The following is a 19,655-nucleotide window of genomic DNA, read 5'->3' as shown; positions in this document are numbered from 1 at the left end:
ACAGCAAGAAGAAAGACTCTTCAGCCCAACTGGATCATACCTGTTGTGGTAGTTAATAGTATCATTCCTACGCCACTCAGTCAGCCACTCCCACGTGGAAGGAGTTCACATATTGTACAAGCAGTGTTATCTATAAAGTTCAGTGGAATACCCTGCATGCTGGCATCCTGGTGTGCTCTGCACTCTCCCTCAATATCAAGCACAACAATGCCGACCAAGATTCCTGTCTAAGCTAGTCTCATTTGCCCACGTTTGGCCCATATCCCTCTAAATCAGAGGTCCCCAAACTGGAGTCCACAGACCACTTGCTTAATGGTATTGGTCCATGGCATTAAATGGCTGGGAACCCCTGCCCTAAACTTCTCCTAACCATGTTCAAGAAAGATAGAAGAGAGTAGCTATTCAAGTGCCTTTTAAGTGCTGTCAATGTATGCTAATGCCTTAACCAGTTCTGCTGGCAGCTCATCCCATATACAGACCACCCTCTGGCTTCCTATTAAATCTTTCCCCCTCTCACCCTAAGCCTCCTAACTTAAAAAAACTTAGTATCAGCCTCTCCCAATCTTTAAATTCTGGCATCTTCCCCCTTCCTTCTCTGTCCTGAAGAGGAGTCTTGGCCCGAAATGTCGACTATCTATTCATTTCCATGGATGCTGCCTGACCAGAGTTCCTGCAGCATTTTGTTTGTGGAACAGTTGACATCTCAGGTCTGGGACCCTCTGTCATCTCTGGTAAAGGGTCCTGGAGCTGAAATAATAACCTTGTTTCTTTCTCTATTAATCTCTATTGGACCATGCCATCATCCTGCAGCTAGAAAAAAGCATGAGGTTTAGATTAGATTAGATTATGAGGACACTCAGTCCTCATTTATTGTCAGCCCCAAGTCCCACACCAGCAGGTTCAAGAATAGATATTTCCCTTTTAATTCTTGAACCAGCCTGCACACCCTCAATCTCTGCAACACGAAGACCACTCTGACCACTTGCCACTTCAATCAACTTCCTCTCTTAGTGCTCTTTCGCGTGAAAGTTCTGCAAAATCTATGTATAAATTAGACCCCTCTTGTGAATGCTGCTACAAACACATTTTTCACTGAAGCTGTGCATACGTATACGTGCTTGTGACAAGAAACACAATGTTGACTTTGCTCTCTGATCTACTGAGTGCTTCCAGGATCTTCTACATTTAATCACACAGGCTCAAGTCCCATCCAGCGACTGAGCAAGTGATACCTCCTGACACCTCACTGTGCATTACTGAGGGAGTGCTACACTGCTCAGGTTGCATTGTCTAAGATAAGACAAGAGCACTGGTCTTCTGCCTGTTTTCCAAGGCTTTAAATGATCCCATGGCATAAGAGGACCAGAATGTTTTCTTCATCTGGTAACTATCTTTTGCCATTTGTGGGATCTAGCTCTGCCTAACTTGACTGTCTACATGCGACACCACTTCAAAAATATTTTGATATTTCTAAAGCAGCTCAGAGGAGGGGTCAAAAATGCAAACTAAAGTTTCCATTGATAACAAAGTCTCTTAGAGCTTTAGACTCACAGTTACTCAACTCAAGGCCAGCCAGAAGCATTATTGTTAGCTCAGCCAGAGAGGTAATCCTATCTCACCATTTGAGTAGCCACCGTATGTTTGTTAAATTTGAATTAAAGTACCCAATATTTTTGCGATATCATTACAAGCTCCTCAGCCACCTCCTGGCTGTTGAGTCAGGGGTAGGTATGCCAACACTCTTGCCCTGCAGTTTCCAGGAACAAAGAACACTGCAAGCAAAAGCACAGCAGGAGATATGGAAAGAGTTCAGTTTGTTCTGAATAGTGAGGTGATTAGGAAAAGGCTACTACGCTGGCAAATATAAGGCTGGGATTAATATGCTTAAACCCTCAAGGATACATCCAACCAGGCTTGCTAAACCAAACTATAACCTATGGATGTGTAGGTCATCTTTCTCCTAGTATTGGTTGGAAGTTAACAGCAGCGGAACACAACACAACTCTGGGAGACTATTGGGTAAGGAATCAGCAATTCAAGTTGCAAGACAAGATTGGGTCTCATCCTTATAACGTTTTTGATCCTGAAATTATGGTCACCATATTGTCTGAGCAATTGTTATACTTGAGGCCAGAAGCTGGACATCTTGCAACATATAAACTGGCAATTACAACTGACCATCCTTTGGCCAAAAAATACCCATGTCTTTTGCATTCAGTTGGCTAACGTTCATCTTTACAATCAGCTACAAATGGGTCCTTATGTAAATGTAGAAACTAAGCGACTCCAGAGGAAGATCAACTTTTGGAGAACATCAGAAATAAATCTATTAAAAACATGGATGAAAACCATTTAAGTAGAGCCTGACTAGAATCTACCGCTAACATTTTACTGTCAAAGGAAAGAGTTGTGGTGGAAATCCCAGCCAAGTTTGAGGGGAAGGGTGTGAGGAACAGAGGAATATGGTGATAGTGAGATGAGCTAAGCCAGGAGGAGATTCATGTAGGACACTAGTTCTGAAGAAGCACTAAAAAGCCTGACTTTGAACCATTGTTTTTTTTCTCCCTCTTCCTAACCACTAAAAACGCATTCTTATCATCACACTAGATTCTCACTGCAAATCGTCAAAGGGGAGAGGAGGCCTGTTGATAGAGCAGAGCAGAGTGAAGCAGATGCTGAGATGATGGCACAAGATCATGGGGACATGCTTAAATGCTCGGTGCCCATAAGAGTCAAAATTAAAATCATATTTCAGAATCAGATTAATTATTCCTGATATATGCCATGAGGCGTCTTGCTTTGTGGCAGTAGAAGAATAGCTTGGAGGCATAGAATTACTATCCATCACAAAAATAAATAAATAGTGCAATAAAAAAGGGAGTAATGAGGTAGTGTTTAAGGATTCATGGACCGTTCGGAAATCTGATGGCAGAGTGGAAGAAGCTGTTTCCAAATCATCGAGTTTGGGTCTTGAGACCTTCTTCCCTACAATAGTAACATGAAAGATGGCCTTGTACTTCAGACAAATGTTGCTTGTTTCTGATTTGTGTGGAGGTTTTTAATTTGTGTGAAGCATATACTCAGGCGGATTCCAATTGGAACATAAGACGCGTTCTGTAATTCCATAATTTCTGGCATTTCATAAAATTCTAACTCCTACAGCACTGGAATTTGAACTCACAGTCTCTGGATTGTAAATTAGTAACAAAGCCATTTTTCTAATGCAGCTGCATTAATGAGTTAGAAATCACTGAATGTGAATACTGAAGGCATTGCATTTTTATTATTATGACAGTGCTCTCAGAACATTTTGAATTTTGACACTTGAGTAGGTGCAGATATTGTTATTCTGGAACACACTTAGTGTCAATCTCACTGTCTCTCTTTTTTTTATTTGGTAAAATTCATCATTGTTTCAAACCCCCCTCCCTTTTACTTCTGAAGCTTGGCAGTTTGGTCTGTTCAGCAAGAGAAATTGTCAAATAAATTCCGTTAATGCATTCACACCTAGAAACATTTGACATGTCTCAAACAAATAATTACAACCAAAATTAAAGTAAATAAACTCTTATATAAGACAACAGTAAAGTATGTCCCAGAAACTTTCATTTTATTAAAATGAAGAGCTCCTGGAAATGTTGCTCGAGTAAGAAGAAAAGAGAACTGGTGTTCTTACAATGCTTTCCATGACCTTAGAATGGCAGAAAGCTCTCAGCAGCCAATGAAATACATTTGGAATGTACTCACTTTATTCGTGTAGAATGAAAGCAGAAATTGTTTTCACACAAGGTCAGAGGTAGGGACATTATCATTGATCATACAATGTTTGGTTTCAATTGCAACTCCTCAGAAAATAAAGCAACCTGAATAACACTAAGGCAGACCCTGATATGTGACAAGTATCTAGGAATTCTACCTGTTTGGCTGCATTAACCATTCAGTTCGAAATGTGTCAATAAAGCAGTCATTCAAAGATCTGCTGCTGGGGAATGCAAATGAAAAAAAACCCACAAGGGCCAAGACATTGCATGCCGCTGAACAGGAATTAGATGCTAGAGCTTACAAAGTAGATCTAAATACGGGTTCCTAGTGTGGAAAGAGGCCCTGGAAATATGATGTTGAGTTGAGGTCGGGATTGGTAAATGCATGAGGCAGCGTGACTTACAGGGGTCGGAGTAAAGTTTCTTACGCAGGAATTTGTAAGAGTGAGAAAATGGATTGGCGTTCAAGAAGGATTTTTTTTAATTATATGATCAGTTGTTAACTATAGTCAGTGGATGGATTAACATAGAAACATAGAAAACCTACAGCACAATACAGGCCCTTCGGCCCACAAAGCTGTGCCGAACATGTCCTTACCTTAGAAATTACCCAAGGTTACCCGTAGCCCTCTATTTTTCTGAGCTCCATGTACCTGTCCAGGAGTCTCTTAAAAGACCCTATCGTATCCACCTCCACCACCGTCACCGGCAGCCCATTCCACACACTCACCACTCTCTGCGTAAAAAACTTACCCCTGACATCGCCTCTGTACCTACTAAGTAATGTTCAGATATTGGGTCACTCGCTCAGGGTTGTTGGGAGAGGATCTGGTTAGACAAATGGACGGGTTAGGGAATGAGCCAAGGATCATGGGCTGAGAGACCACTGCAACGATTCACCAAGTCTTCTTCCACACCACCTCCAAAGCCACAACTTCTGCCATCTACACGTCAAGGATAATGGGAAAATGAGAACATCTCTACCTGTAAAGCCATCCTTAAATCCCAAACTACTATACTTCACTCAACTTCCATCACTTCTTACAGGCACTGATTTCTGTCATTATCATTACACACACACACACACACACACCCCTAACCATCCGGTAAAGATTTTGAAGGATTAGCTTTATTTGTCATATGTACGTTGAAACATACAGTGAAACCTGTCATTTTGCGTCAACAACTAAGACACTCGAAGAATACGTTGTGGGCAGCCCACAAGTCTCACCAGGCTTCCGGAACCAACGTAACATGCCCACAACTCACTAACTCTACCCTGCACTTCCTTGGAATGTGGGAGCAAACCGTAGCAAACAGAGGAGACCCACACAGTTACAGAGAGAGCATGCAGACTCCTTGGAAATTGAACCCAGATGGCGTTACGCTACCAAGACACTCCATTGTGATAGAGCAAAGTACAAAATGGTAGGGAAACTCAGAGGGTCAGGCAGCATCTGTGGAAGGATCACAACAGTTCATCCAGAGTATATCCCTCCATACAAACTGCCTGACCTGTTCAGTTCATCTGCCATTTTGTTTCTCACTCCAGAGGATCTCTGGAGTGAGCAACAAAATGGCAGATTAACTGAACAGTATCATCAATCTCTAGTGTCTCCATTATTAGGACAAAGTTGTATCACACAGAAATGGGCCCTTTGGCTCAACCAATTGCTGACAACCTTTATCCCCATCTACACTAATTCACCCTGCCCACATTAGGTCCCCGTCCTTTAATGCTATGCCTATCCAAGATCCTGTCTAAATGTTCCTTAAACATATTGTATCACATTCCACCACCTCCTCTGGCAACAAGATCCAGCTATCAATCATACATTTGTTTCTACTGTGTAATCATGTTAGGGGAAAACAACTAAACAAACACATCTGTAACTGGGACCCTGGAACACCAGACCTCATTGTAAATAGAAGCACAACACTGAGTAATAGCCGATCGACCAGAATTCCAATCTATTTGCTTTCAACACCTTCCAGTGATCCAATCTGTTGATACAGGCAGTTTTTATTAAGAGTGAAATATAGTGATTTTGTAGAATATTTTAATATCAATGGCTGGAAGGAAGATAACCCGATATTTTTCATAAGACCTCAAGACATAGGAGCAGAATTAGGCCATTCAGCCCATTGAGTCTGTTCTGCCATTCTCTCTTGGCCGACATTATCCCTCGCAATCCCAGTCTCCTGCCTTCCCCCTCCATAACCTTTGACACCCTTACTAATCAAGAACCTATCAACCTCTACTTTAATACCCAATAACCTGGATTTTAATTCCACAAATTCACAGCCCTCTGGCTAAAGTAATTCCAGAGAAATTAGAGCACCCATTTGGATGGCTAAGGAATTGTGGCTTTCAAAGGACAATTCCTTGTGCATCCAAATAGGTGCTCTAGTTGAACACCCATTTGAGGGTGTCCTCCAAATGCACTCTCTTGTGCACCCAATTGTGTAGCAGCAGGGTACACTAGTGTGAGCTGCAGTCTCGTTCTGCAAATTTCAGCAGTTCTTCAGGCTCAAGTGTTTAAGCAGAGCTAAAGGTTGTTGTTTTCTTGGTGGCGGATAACATGCCACCCAAGACTGATGCTTTGGTCTTCTGAGCAAGTACATTGTGGAGTAGATACATGGGTCAAGGCCATAGACTTAGGTTGTGGATCAAGCCCCAAGGCTAAAATTGTGAGTGTGATGCATAGCCAGAGAGAGAACATTTCCGGCATAGGAACAATGACCAAAAGCCTGGGATGGAGAGGTAACTGGTTGACTATCAGGACCTTAGATTGAAGACCATGAGGGTGAAAACTGGTGCAGCTGGAAACTCAGAGGATAAACTAATAAAACCGGAGAGGCCAGGCCTTGAACAGCAGGATCTATCTGAGAGTTATGGCTAATAAAACCTAGCCTCAGCCAGGTTCAAGAGCCAGCTGCACAAGTACAGAGGTCACTGACGTAGCTGGGGGTTGTGAGGATAGTGAAGCACCCAAAGAATGAAAAGTAGGCATGGGGCATACATTAAACTGGTAACTTGTTTTATTAGTGTTAATCGTACTAAGGTACAGTGAAACACCTGTTTTGCATGCCATCCATTATAGATCACTTCATCCCATCAGTACATAGAGGTAGAGTACTACAAGGTTAAACAATAATAGAATGCAGAATAAAATGTTACAGACAATGTACAGGGTAGACACCTTGTTTGTCTACCCTGTACATTGTCTGTAACACTTCATAGTGAGGTAGTTGAGTTGAGTCATTCTCGGATCTTAGCAAACCATTTGTAAATGTTTTGTCACCATCAGGGGAGACATCAACAGTGCGCTGATCATTTGTGGTGTGTCCTCTGAATGCTCGGCCTTTATATACTTATCAATCAGTTGATTAGTCATCTTTATGGAAACTCAATTGTGATGTAGGGAGGGGGATCTCATCACTGATCGGTGCCGAGGCTAACCCAATGCATTGTCTGGAATTTTGCCCACATTGGCTTACAAATGGGATCAAGGTCTACGTGTCTGTTTATAGAATTGTTTGCGGAAAACCACGCTTCTGGGAATTCTTTTGCAAGAGAACAGCGCACCGATAATGTCTCCTTGCATGGTGACGAAACATTTGCAAAATGGATTCCCAAAATTGGAGAACAGCTCAACCCAACCATTAACCAGTCGAGCTACACATTATCCCAGTTACTTCCATCATAATGAGGTAGTTTACAGGATCACACTTCAAACCTGTGGTAATTACTTCTCAAGACAATTAGGTCTCTAATTTTCCCCACAATACTCCAAAAAGAATATTGCATAGATAAGTTACATCTACTTATATGCTACTTACATGAAAAAGGTGTTAGTGAAATAGTCCTGTTGAAGGGTCTCAGCCTGAAACGTCGACTGTACCTCTTCCTAGAGATGCTGCCTGGCCTGCTGCGTTCACCAGCAACTTTGATGTGGGTTAGTGAATTAAGGCTGATTAATTCTAGGAACTGGCCAGTGAAGTTTCCAGTACAATACATAACAACCTGGAAATAGTCATTTTATTTTACTCCAAATTAGGTAGATTTTCAATGCATTAGCCTGCCACATTTTCAGGCCAATGTACGGTTATGGTCTGGATGGTATACTTGCTTCTGTCTCAACTTTAAAAAGTGCAAAATATGGGTGGGGAAAATTAGACATTTTCTTCAAACGAACAGGTGGCACAGGTATGATGGGCTGAATGGCCTCTTGCTGTGCTCCAAGATTCCATGTTGAATCATTCACTTTCCATGAATACAAGCCATCCACCATGCAAGCTTCTTTGTGCTAGTGGACAACTGTTCTAACCTAGACCAATAGGGTTAAAGGAGGTACAGTGAACACTCGGGTGATAGAAGCCATGGGGGGGGGGGTTCAGAATCAAGAACCATTCAGATTCTTGAACATGTTGCAGAGAGAAACTACAACTACAGACAATCCCTGTTCATTTTTTTTTAATCCAGTACATTTAGCCAATAAGTTTCATCCATTTTGATTTATTCAAGTTCTAATAGATGGACCTTTGAATTCAAGGAGTGGATCTTAAAAAGAAACAAGATGTTTCTCTAGCCCAATTATCAACTCCGCTGCAATCAATAAAGATATCCTCCCCTGATAAGATGAATTTCTTTCAGAGAACTACACTGCAACTTGTATAATAATAAGGTCTGAGTTTTCACTGAATTGGAGCTTAACTTCACTGCTTAGCTGATAAATAAGAGGGGTATCCTGACTGATTGCATCACGGCCTAGTATGGAAACAGCAACGGATACAGCCCGGTCCACCACAGGAATGGCGCTCCCCACCACTGAGCACATCTAAGAGGAGCAATGCCCCCATTATCAAGAATCACCACCAACCAGGTCATGCTCTCTTCCCGCTGCTGCCTTTGGGAAGGAGGTACACAAGTCTTAGGTTGCACCACACCAAGTTCAGGATCGGTTATTACCCTTCAACCATCATCGATAACTTCACTCATCTCAACACTGAACTGATTCCACAACCCAGGGACTCACTTTCAAAGACTCTACAACTCGTGTTCTCGGTATTATTTATTCACTATTTATTTATTATCATTATTATTTGTATTATATTTGCACAGTTTTCCTTCTTTTAAACATTGATTGCTTGTCAGAATGTGTCTGTGTGTTGCTTTTCACTGATTCTATTCTATTTCTTTGTTCTACAGTCAATACCTGCAAGAAATTATTCTCAGAGTAGTATATGGTTGCATATATGTACTTTCTTCTCCGTGGATTGTCACCTTGTCGTGGTGGAGGGGCTTGTGTGGTCCTGTGATCCCGAGAGCGATGCCGTCTGGAGCTATGCTCCTGGTAAGGGTCACCCATGGCAGTAAGGTCGAGGGTGAGGTCCCTGACAAAGAACAATCCAACCAAGACCTCAACGGTGGAACAGGCGGACGAAGTTACTACAAACTCAACGGCTGTGAAGGCGGATGAAGGCTGCAACAAATCCATCAGCTCCAGTCGTCATGGTTTCCATGCCATTGGAATCAGTTGGTTGATTTGTGAAGTATCGTGTGCTTCTTGGAGTGCAACATCAAGTACACGTTAAACAAATACACGCACAGGCACCTTCGCTCTGTGGGCCACTTCGTCAGAACGAAGACCATCACCCTTGACCTCGAGGGATAGCCACGATATGTACTTTGTTAATAAATTTACTTTGAACTTTGATCTGAAGTTTACGATATGGAAACTTCCTCTCATCTTATTGACCATATGTGTGAGACAAGGCAAAAGATATCCTTGCTGAAGTTCTGTTGAAGACCTATCAAGCTATATGTAAGAAGTAAAATGAGGCTAAACAGAGCAGCAATCTGCAAACTTGTCTCTTCATAGACTCTGGACACAAACCTCTCTGCAACTCGGAGACACGAAGACTGATTGCTACCTGTCAAATGTGGCAAAGTACCACCACCGTAGAAAAACATAAAAACAGTGTTTATTTGAAGCAAAACATAAAATATCAAGGAGGAGACACTGGAATCAGTATTCAGAAGAGTAAAAACAGAGTGAAAAGGGATTAAGATGCAGGCTTTAAAATGCTCATGGTTCTAGGGAAAGGGCAGCGAATGGGGTCGTCTAACGTCTCTTTCAAAGAGCTAGCACAGTCACGATGGGCTGCATGGCATCTCACTCTCCAGTGCATTGTTACATGTGTTGGGAATAGAATCTAATTTTAGGATGTACCATTATTGATAGCTACTTTATTGATATTTCCGGAGTGAGCTGCTTTTATTATGAGTTTATTTTGATCGGTGTAGGAGGCTCAGGGATTTGATGGGTGCACAGAGGGAAGACGCAAAAAAAGGTAGCAGAGTTCCACCGTCCGGTATCTTGACTCATTGCTCCTGCTTGGGAGGACTAGAATATAAAAGCAGGGATAAAAGGCATTGGGGGCACAGTGAGCAGTTTGGGCCCCTTATGTAAGAAACAATGTGCTGGCATTGGAGATGGTTGTCAGTAATGATCCCGGGAATGTAAAGCTTAACATAGGACAAGCGCATGATGGCTCTGAGCCTGTTCTCACTGGAGTTTGGAAGAATAGGGCGGGGAGGGGGGGGATCTCATTGAAACCTATTGAATATTGAAAGGCCGAGATAGAATGGACTTGGAGAAGATGCTTTCTATCACAGGGGAGATTAGGACTGTCTCAGAATACAAGGATATCTCTTTAGAACAGAGATGAGGAGGAATTTCTTTAACCAGAGAGCGGTGAATCTGTGGAATTAATTGCCAAGTGGCTAAGGCGTTCGTCTACTGATTTGAAGGTCGCTAGTTCGAGCCTTGGCTGAGGCAGCTTGTTGTGTCTTTGAGCAAGGCACTTAACCACAGATTGCTCTGCGACGACACCGGTGCCAAGCTGTATCGGCCCTTGCCCTTCCCTTGGACAACATCGGTGGCGTGGAGAGGGGAGACTTGCAGCATGAGCAACTGCTGGTCTTCCATACAACCTTGCCCAGGCCTGCACCCTGCAAAATTTCCAAGGCGCAAATCCATGGTCTCATGAGACTAACGGATGCCTATAAATTGTGACTCTGGAGACCACGTTATTGGGTACACTTAAAATGGAGGCTGGTATGTTCTCGATCAGTAAGGGCACCAAAGGTTACAGGGAGTAGGCAAGAACATGGGTTGAAAAGGATGATAAATCAAGCATGATAGAATGGTGAGGCAGACTCATGGGCCGAATGACCTAATTCTGCTCCTATGTTTTATGATATTAAGCTCTAAAGGCGGATTTACAGATTAATCAGACTGGAGCCAAAAGCTCCTCAAGAGTGAGAGAGGGGAAAGAAACTACTTGATGTGAAGAAATAAGTTAAGTCATTATGTTTGTTTATGCACATTACTGATGGCCGTACTGATACATAAATATATCAACTCATTTGCCTGCAGTGGTTAGGGCTCCCTGATGTCTAACAGATGCTGCAGAATGTTCTTTCGTAAAATCTTTCAGACCTCAGCAGGGTTTTATACCCAGAACATTTAATTTGCTTTGTTACAGGAAGTGCAGGGTGCTTCAAACCCAATGGTGCGGCACTGTTTATCCCTCTGCGTAGATGCTGAGTTCATTCAGTGTTTGTGTTTGTTGCTCTGGATTTCCGGCATCTGCAGGACCTCTGGTGGAAATGAATTAGTATGTTTCATAAACAGAGCACATCGTACTGAATGGTGCAAAACCGAATTTCTTTTACTACGGAGTATGGCTAGACATTCACTTGAGAATCCTGCTCTCACTCATGGAAAACTGATCCCAAATGTACAATGTTAATGTGCCTAATGGTGATTATTTTCATCCTTCCTAATATAGTTAAACTCCATGAAGTATTCTGTCACAACATGACACCTCTATACTCTTGGAAAATGATGATTTTGCATCCACTGGTCTAAAACAAGAATTACTTTGACTATTGTTCCTGCTTTATTGCCTTCTTTGGTGACGTCAACTGGAATGCCTTTCATGATGAGGATGTCTCTGAGTTCACAGAAGGGGTGGCGAGCTTCATACAAAAGTGTATCGAGGACGTTGTCCCCCAAAATCAGTCAGGGTCTATCCAAACCAGAAACCCCGGATCAACAGTTCCGTGCGCGCTGCACTTAACGCGTGAGACAGAGCTTTCGCCACCAGTAACCAACAGGAGCTCAAGAAATGCGGCGACGATCAGTGAAACGACTATACAGGGACAAGATCCGGACACAACTCTCCACCAACAACACGTAGAGCTTGTGGCAAGGTCTGCACACCATCGCGGACTTCAAAGCTAAACGGAATGGTGCTGCCAACATCGCTGCCTCTCTCCCAGATGAGCTAAATCTTTCTTTTACGCTCGGTTCAATATCGCCAACACTGAGCCTCAGAGGAGAGCCATCGATGCAACCTGCACCTCAGTCATCTCCGAGATTGAAGTACGCAGGTGTTTCCAATGAGTGGCTGCGGGACTGGATGGCATCTCAGGGAGGGTACTCAGAGTGTGCACTGCACAACCGGCTGGTGTGTTTGCAGACATTTTTAATCTCTCCCTCTCCAAGTGCCTTCCTGCTTGAAAACATCCACTATTGTTCCTGTACCCAGAAAGACCAAGGTACCATGTCTGAATGACTGGCGTCCCGTCACACTCACCTCAATAATAAGCAAAAGCTTTGAGAGGCTGGTCAAGGACTATATCTGCAGCACGCTACCACCCACACTGGATCCCTTACAATTCACCTACCGACACAACCGATCGACAGATGACGCGATAGCCACAGCTCTACACTCCGCCCTTACACACCTAGAGAAGAGGGTTGCTTATGTGAAAATGCCGTTCTTGGATTCAACACCATAATTCCCTCCAGGCTTGACAAAAACCTCTCACCCTCAACACAGGAGCCCCCCCCCCGAGGGTCCTAAGCTCCCTCCTTTACTCTCTGTGCACCCATGTCTGTGTCGCCACCAACAGCTCCTGTCTAATTAAATTTTCAGATGATACTACATTGATTGGCCTTATTTCAAATAATATCGAGACAACCTACACATTGTGGTGTCAAGAAAGAAAACAACCTCTCCCTCAATGTCGCAAAAACAAAGGAGCTGCTTGTTAACTACAGGAGGAACAGAGACAGGCTAGCCCCTATTGACATCAAGGGATCTGGGGTAGAGAGGGTAAACAGCTGTAACTCCTTGGTATTCACATCACTGAGCACCTCACTTGGCCTGTACATAACGGCTGTGTGGTGAAAAAAAACCACAACAGCGCCTCTTTCACCTCAGATGGTTGAAAATGTTCAGCATGAGTCCCCAAGTCCTAAGGACTTTCTACGGGGACTCAACTGAGAGCATCCTGACTGGCTGCATCACTGTCTGGTATGGGAACTGTACTTCCCTCAATCGCAGGACTCTGCAGAGAGTGGTGCGGACAGCCCAGCGCATCTGTAGATGTGAACTTCCCACTATTCAGGTCATTTAGAGTGACAGATGCGTAAAAAGGGCCCGAAGGATCATTGGAGGATCACTGGAGACCCGACTCACCCCAACCATAAACTGTTCCGGCTGCTACCATCGGGAAATGGTTCCACAGCATAAAAGCCAGGACCAACAGGCTCTGGAACAGCTTCTTCCACCAGGCCATCAGACTGATTAGTTCATGCTGACACAATTGTATTTTTAAACTATATTGACTACTTGTTACAAATGACTATAATTTGCACATTGCACATTCAGACGGAGACGTAACGTAAAGATTTTTACTCCTCATGTATGTGGAGGATGTAAGAAATAGAGTCAATTCAATTCAATTCTTCCTACACCTATTCTGTAAAGCTTAATCATCGCTCGAGCATTGCAAGCCTCTCAGATTCTGTAGTTCACCTTCCTTGAATGACAAACCTGCCTCTGAATGCTCGTGATATTTTTCGACGGCCACAACATTTCCAAAGCACTTCGGTATATTACACCATATAAAAGAAACCCCGCTGTCTTCTGCAACCCAAGGAATACAGTCCTGGACAGGGATTATCAGGAAAAATTAACAATTAGCACCCAGAATGGAGTGGTGGGAGTCCGGTGCAGACAGAAAGGATGAAACACTTTCTTCTTACAAAAACATCTGTGACTCAACAAAAATATTTGGAGCATTATAGTTATTGCTGAAGGCAAAGCCACAGAAGCCTCGTGGAGAGGGATTAAATGAATGCCCCACATTTCATTGTAATGTTGATCGAAGCAAACTGAAACACCCTCGTCTTTTTTGAATAGAGCTGCAAGGTCTTTTATACTTGTCTAAACAGTGGATAAATAGTGCTGTGAGATACCAATATAACACCAAATTGATAGTGTTATTAATACCCGACTTCATCGATAAGTGTCGGATACTCCTGTGTCAGAATGGCACAGGTTAAATATAGAGTAAAAATCCATTTATATTCTTTTACTCTCAGGTTAGGTTCAGATTAATTCTTCTTCCACACTGCACTTCAACATAGATGGGTGAGTGCCGTGCGGTTAGATGCAGAGCAACCCTCCTTCCAAGGCATGTACACCAAAGTTGGATATAAATTGAAGTTCCTTATGTACCTATCGTCTTCATAATGTGCCATATCATGTGACAGCAATCATGGTCTGATAGTTCTTGCCAAATTTTTCGACAGAAGCGGTTTGCCATTGCCTTCTTCTGGGCAGTGACTTCACAAGGATGACCCCAGCCATTATCAATACTCTTCACAGATTGCCTACCTGGCGTCAGTGAACAGGACCTGTGATATGCACCAGCTGCTCATCTCATACGACCATCCACCATTCATGTGACCCTGATCGGGGGCTCAGCAGCTGCTACACCTTGCCCAAGGGTGACCTGCAGGCTAGTGGAGGGAAGGAGCGCCTTACATCTCCTTTGGTAGAGATGTATCTCCACCCCTCCACCTGACCTTATATACTCACCTATCAAACCCTTCTGAAGCAAGCAAACTTTGAAACATTGATACTATATAAAGCTCTATCTTCATCACTGCTGCAAACATTTCCAAAAGAGATATGGCCTAGATTAAATGAGGAATAAACTCCATCAACTTCATCTCAACAAACCCCCTCAGGGCAAGTAGAACCTAGGTTAGATACAAAGGAAAGATTGTTCTACACCATTCTCCAGTTTGCATCCTTTTTATCTCATCAGTGCTTTTTGTCGGTTGGTGGTGACTTGCCTTGGAATGAATTAACCATGGTTGAGGTTGAAGAAAATGTGTCGTGGACCTGGAACTAATGGGCAGGATTTCGAACCTCCACATATCTATTTGCTAACTTGCCAATCTGTCCACTCAAACATTGTGAGTAACTCGTACCCCATTAGCTTTACCTAGTTATGCAGGTACAACTGTTCCAATGTTAGCTTGTTGGTCTTCGCACACTAAAAAAAAGACCGTTTTATTTTGACTAGGAAAGGAGCAACGAGTATTTAGCAATCTCAGCTGTGCGATAACTTCATTTGAACACCTAATATCTGGAGCAGAGTTTTGACACCGTATCGCTGCCTCAATTTACACTTACGACTCTGTGGCTCCAATGCTGACAACACCACTGCCACAGGCCAAATCAAAGGTGCTAACAAGTCAGCACAAAGGAGGGAGATTGAAAATCTGGCGGAGTGGTGCCATAATAATACTCAATATCAGCAAGACCATGGAGCTGGTTATTGACTTCAGGAGGAGGAAAGCAGAGGCCTATGGACCAGTCCTCATTAGGGGAATCAGAGGTGGTGAGGGTCGGCAACTTTAAATTCCTCAATGTAATGAAACCTGATCTAGTGTTGTCCTGGCATATATAACAAATAAACTCTTCTTGACTTCCAGCTGGACACAGGTATTGATTTTAACCAATATTTCAATAACAATCTCTGACATCTTCTTCAGGGATGATGCCTGGGCATGTCTTAGTCCAATGGTATTTATACCCCATCGTCCATCCCTCCTGATTGGTTAGTCCTCATTGAATCAGGATTCCACTCCCTTACTTTGTTTACAATCGAATCCCAGTTTTTACTTAAAGCAAGACCTTTGTCTTTGTTGAAATTATTTTCCCCTAGTTTTTTTCAATGGTTTCCTTCACCAAGCAGTCCCAAAACCAATCAGCTCGGCTCAGTAGTTTTGGGCCAAAGTCAATCCTACAGCCATTGTGAATGCAACGTTCTGTTACCGCCGGTTCCCCCGAGTAACCCATTCGGATACACCTCCGGTGCTCCCAGATGCAGGATTCCACCGTGGAAACATAAGGAAGACGGAAAAAACCAGGAAACCTAACAACGAGAAGGAACCCCTCGCTACCGCCTACCTTCCCTATATTTCCAGTTTCTGGAAGGAACGCCAGGATCCTGTTAAAATACCCGATTAATACCATCCACAGATTCGTAAGGAAGTTCAAATCACAGCTTATGCGAGTCAATGATGGCCTGGGACTCTGAATGGCTGGTGTATACAGGATTCCCTGTGAATGCAGAGCGGCACACATCAGCCAGATGGGACGATTGGTGGAAACCCGCATCAGGGAGCACAGGAGGTGTATCCGTTTGGATTACCCAGGGGGAGCAGAACATTTCATTTACAATGGTCATATGATTGACTTTGACTACACAAAACTACACAAAAAGCCAATGGCTTTTGGGAGCACCTGGTGAAGGAACCCATTGAAATTAAACTATAGAGAAAAAGAATTTTATTGAAGACAAAGGTCTCGCTCTAGGAAAGAGCAGCAATTCAATTGTAAATAAGGTGGGACAGCGAAAACCTGATTGGATGAGGACTAACCAATCAGGAGGGATGGACGACGGGGGTATAAATACCACCAGTCTAGACATGCCCAGGCATCGTCCCTGATGAAGATGACAGAGTTTGCCATCAAAATGTTGGTTAAAATTGATACCCATATCCAGCCAGATGCCGAAGAAGAGCTTATTCCTCAGTGTTAACGTTTCAGAGGACTTGTCCCAGGCCCAACACACAAGTCCAATTACGAAGAAAGCGTGGCAGTACCTCTACTTCCTTATAAGTTTGCTAAATCTCGGCATGACGTCTAAAACTTTGACAAACTTCAATAGATGTGTGGTGGAGAGTACATTGACTGACTGCATCACTGCCTGGTATGGGAACACCAATCCCCTTGGACAGAAAGTTCTTCACTAAGTAGTGGATATGACCCAGTCCATCACAAGTACAGTGCTCCCCACCATTGAGCACATCTACGCGAAGCGTTGTCACAGGAAAGTAGCGTCCATCATCAGAGACTCCCACCACCCAGGTCATGTTCACTTCTTGCTGCTACCATCAGAAGCTTTAGGTCTCACACGACCAGGTTTAGGAAGAGTTATTACCCTTCAACCATCAGGCTCTTGAATCAGAGGGTTAACTTCACTCAACTTCACGCCCCATCACTGAACTGTTCCCACAAACCATAGACTCACTTTCAAGGGCTTTTCATCTCATGTTCTCAAAATTTATTGCACACTTATTATATTTTTCTCTTTCTTTCTTTTTGTATTTGCAGTTTATTGCCCTTTGCACACCGATTGTCTGCCCTGTTGGTACAGTCCTCCATTGATTCTATTATGGTTATTGGATTTATTGAGTATGCCTGCAAGAAAATGAATCTCAGGGTTGTGTATGGTGACATATACGTACTTTGATAATAAAATTACTTTGAACTTTGAAAGGCTGAACCATGAATTTCAGAAAATTATAAAAGCACTGAAATATATAAACGAAGGACGCCGTATGGTCCATTCTGCTTGTGCCAACTTTTTGCTCCTCTCCTGCCTTTCCCATTGGTTTCATTTATTCCCTTCATGCATTCATTCCATAGCTACTGGAAAGTTACCAACATACTTTTGCAGTGATACCTAGCCTTTTTTTTCATCCACAACTCTGTTTGATGGAATTGCCAAAACAGCCAGAGAGAAGAAGGATCTGTTATTCGATTGGGAATGTTCTACATGGAAATGTGACGGTATCAGAATCAAAAGTAACATTCAGAGAGACCTAGATACAGTCAACAGGCAAGGGTTATTTCTCTATCCAGGGAAGTTAATAATAAGGAGGTCACAGGTTGATAGATAGGTTGTTTAGAATAGCGGGAAAATATCTTCTACAATAAACTAGTGCTGGTCTGGAGCTTTGCCTGAAGAGGGTGGTGGAAGCAAAAGCTTTCGTCACTTTAAAATATACCTGGGTGATAATTAATTTCCAGTAAGGCATCAAGAGCTGAGACGTGTCATCTGTCTGACAAGTTCCACTTCCAGCAGGGACAGAATGGACCAGATAATTACCTCCTGCATCCATCATCAACCTATGATTTTAAGATTGTCTGAGAAGATAGAGGGGAAAAAAATATTTGAAAGGGGAAAATGTAAGGACTATGGGGAAAACAGGGAATAATTGGGATAGCTTTTTCAAATACTAATGGTTGGATGAGTTACTCTGTACAGTATGTCTTTGTTCACGTTGCATATGGGAGACTGTTAAAGTAGAACTTCTGGGAAATCTTCCACTTTAAGAACTTTCTGGGGCAGATTTAACTATTTCTTGCAAATGATCATTTCCTTCAAATGCAATTGCAGCTATGAAGTTGGGATTAGTAATTGCATCTTTGGTAAATTGCTTAACTGGCAAGCATTCTGTTGGATTTCCAGTTGGTACACCGACATAATTGCTGCTGAATTGTTTCTGTCAGCTCGACCACAAGGATTTTGTGCAATCATACAATGAAAAATAATTATGTTCAAGCATTTAATGAAAGAATCAAGAGAGAACTTTCCTTAATGCTGTGTCTTGTTCTCATCTGAGATGCACTCCCTGAAAGAGCAGTGATAGCAGATTTACTAACATTTGGAAAAGAAATGTTTGTACAACTACGAATATTTCCAGCACCATTGGGGAAAATACAATGGAGAGTTTAATTGGACAGCTCTCTCAAAGAGCCTCCATAGGTATAATGGGAGAATGTTCTCTTTCTTTGCAGATTATTTTGTAAAAAAAAATATAATTCAGTTGAGGAAAATAACATAGAACAAATACACACAGTAGCAGGAACAAATAGACTCATTCAGGTAGTAAGACAAGAGCCTGCAAAGCACACACTCCACAAAAATATAACTTACAGGCCTTGCCAAAGGAATACCAAGTGAAGAAAATTTACTACCTATCTCCATCGACTGCATGACAATTTCCAAAAGACACCCTTTTATTCACTGACTTATATACCGTATTAAAAATCATCACTTTAGAAAACTCGTAATTAAGAAATTCTAGTTAGCAAAATCATCCTGAAATCTATTCCTTCTTCTGTTTTCAGAAGATTGACTGCACCGATCACTGGTTTTGGTATTCGTGTGTTTAGTATGGCTAGGTGCACGAACATGTTCTGTTACCTGGTAGAGCACTTTTACAGAGGTAGACAATGCGTCTTTGACAGTAAGTCATTTGCTGATAGGGAATTGTTCTCTGTTGGACAATCATCTGATTGTAAATCGCACTGTAAAAGACAACTGCTCTCCAACAGACAATTTCTAACACTCAGTCGTCCCCTGGTACACAATTTTAAGCATTCATCTGATCTGGATTAGACAATTTCCGTTAAACAATCTTTCTCTGATGACATACCTTTTCTGTTAGTTAATCCATCTCTTTTAGACATCGACCCCTGACGAAAAATTGACCTCTAATAGTCAACAGTTCAGATAGTAAATCAAACTCAGATGTGTAATTTCTAATAGACAATTGCTTTCTGATAAACAGTCAATCTAAAATAGCAAATCATTCTCCAAGAAGGTATTCTGAGTCATCCGTTCTCCATTGGTGTACTGCAGTGCGATTTGCTAACTGTTTT

At 42.5% G+C, this 19,655-nt stretch overlaps 1 protein-coding gene across 4 annotated transcripts in view; it reads right to left on the bottom strand.

Moving 5' to 3' along the window:
* The window catches only part of LOC134355914 (chemokine-like protein TAFA-2), a 106,894-nt gene that overhangs the window by 71,239 nt on the left and 16,000 nt on the right, over positions 1-19,655 (bottom strand). The gene's annotated exons all lie outside the window — the stretch shown is intronic.

The sequence above is a fragment of the Mobula hypostoma genome, chromosome 13 (assembly GCF_963921235.1).
Source record: "Mobula hypostoma chromosome 13, sMobHyp1.1, whole genome shotgun sequence".
Taxonomy (NCBI): Eukaryota; Metazoa; Chordata; class Chondrichthyes; order Myliobatiformes; family Myliobatidae; genus Mobula; species Mobula hypostoma.
Note: the sequence above shows the minus strand (reverse complement) of the source record. Positions and strands in the feature narration are given on the sequence as shown.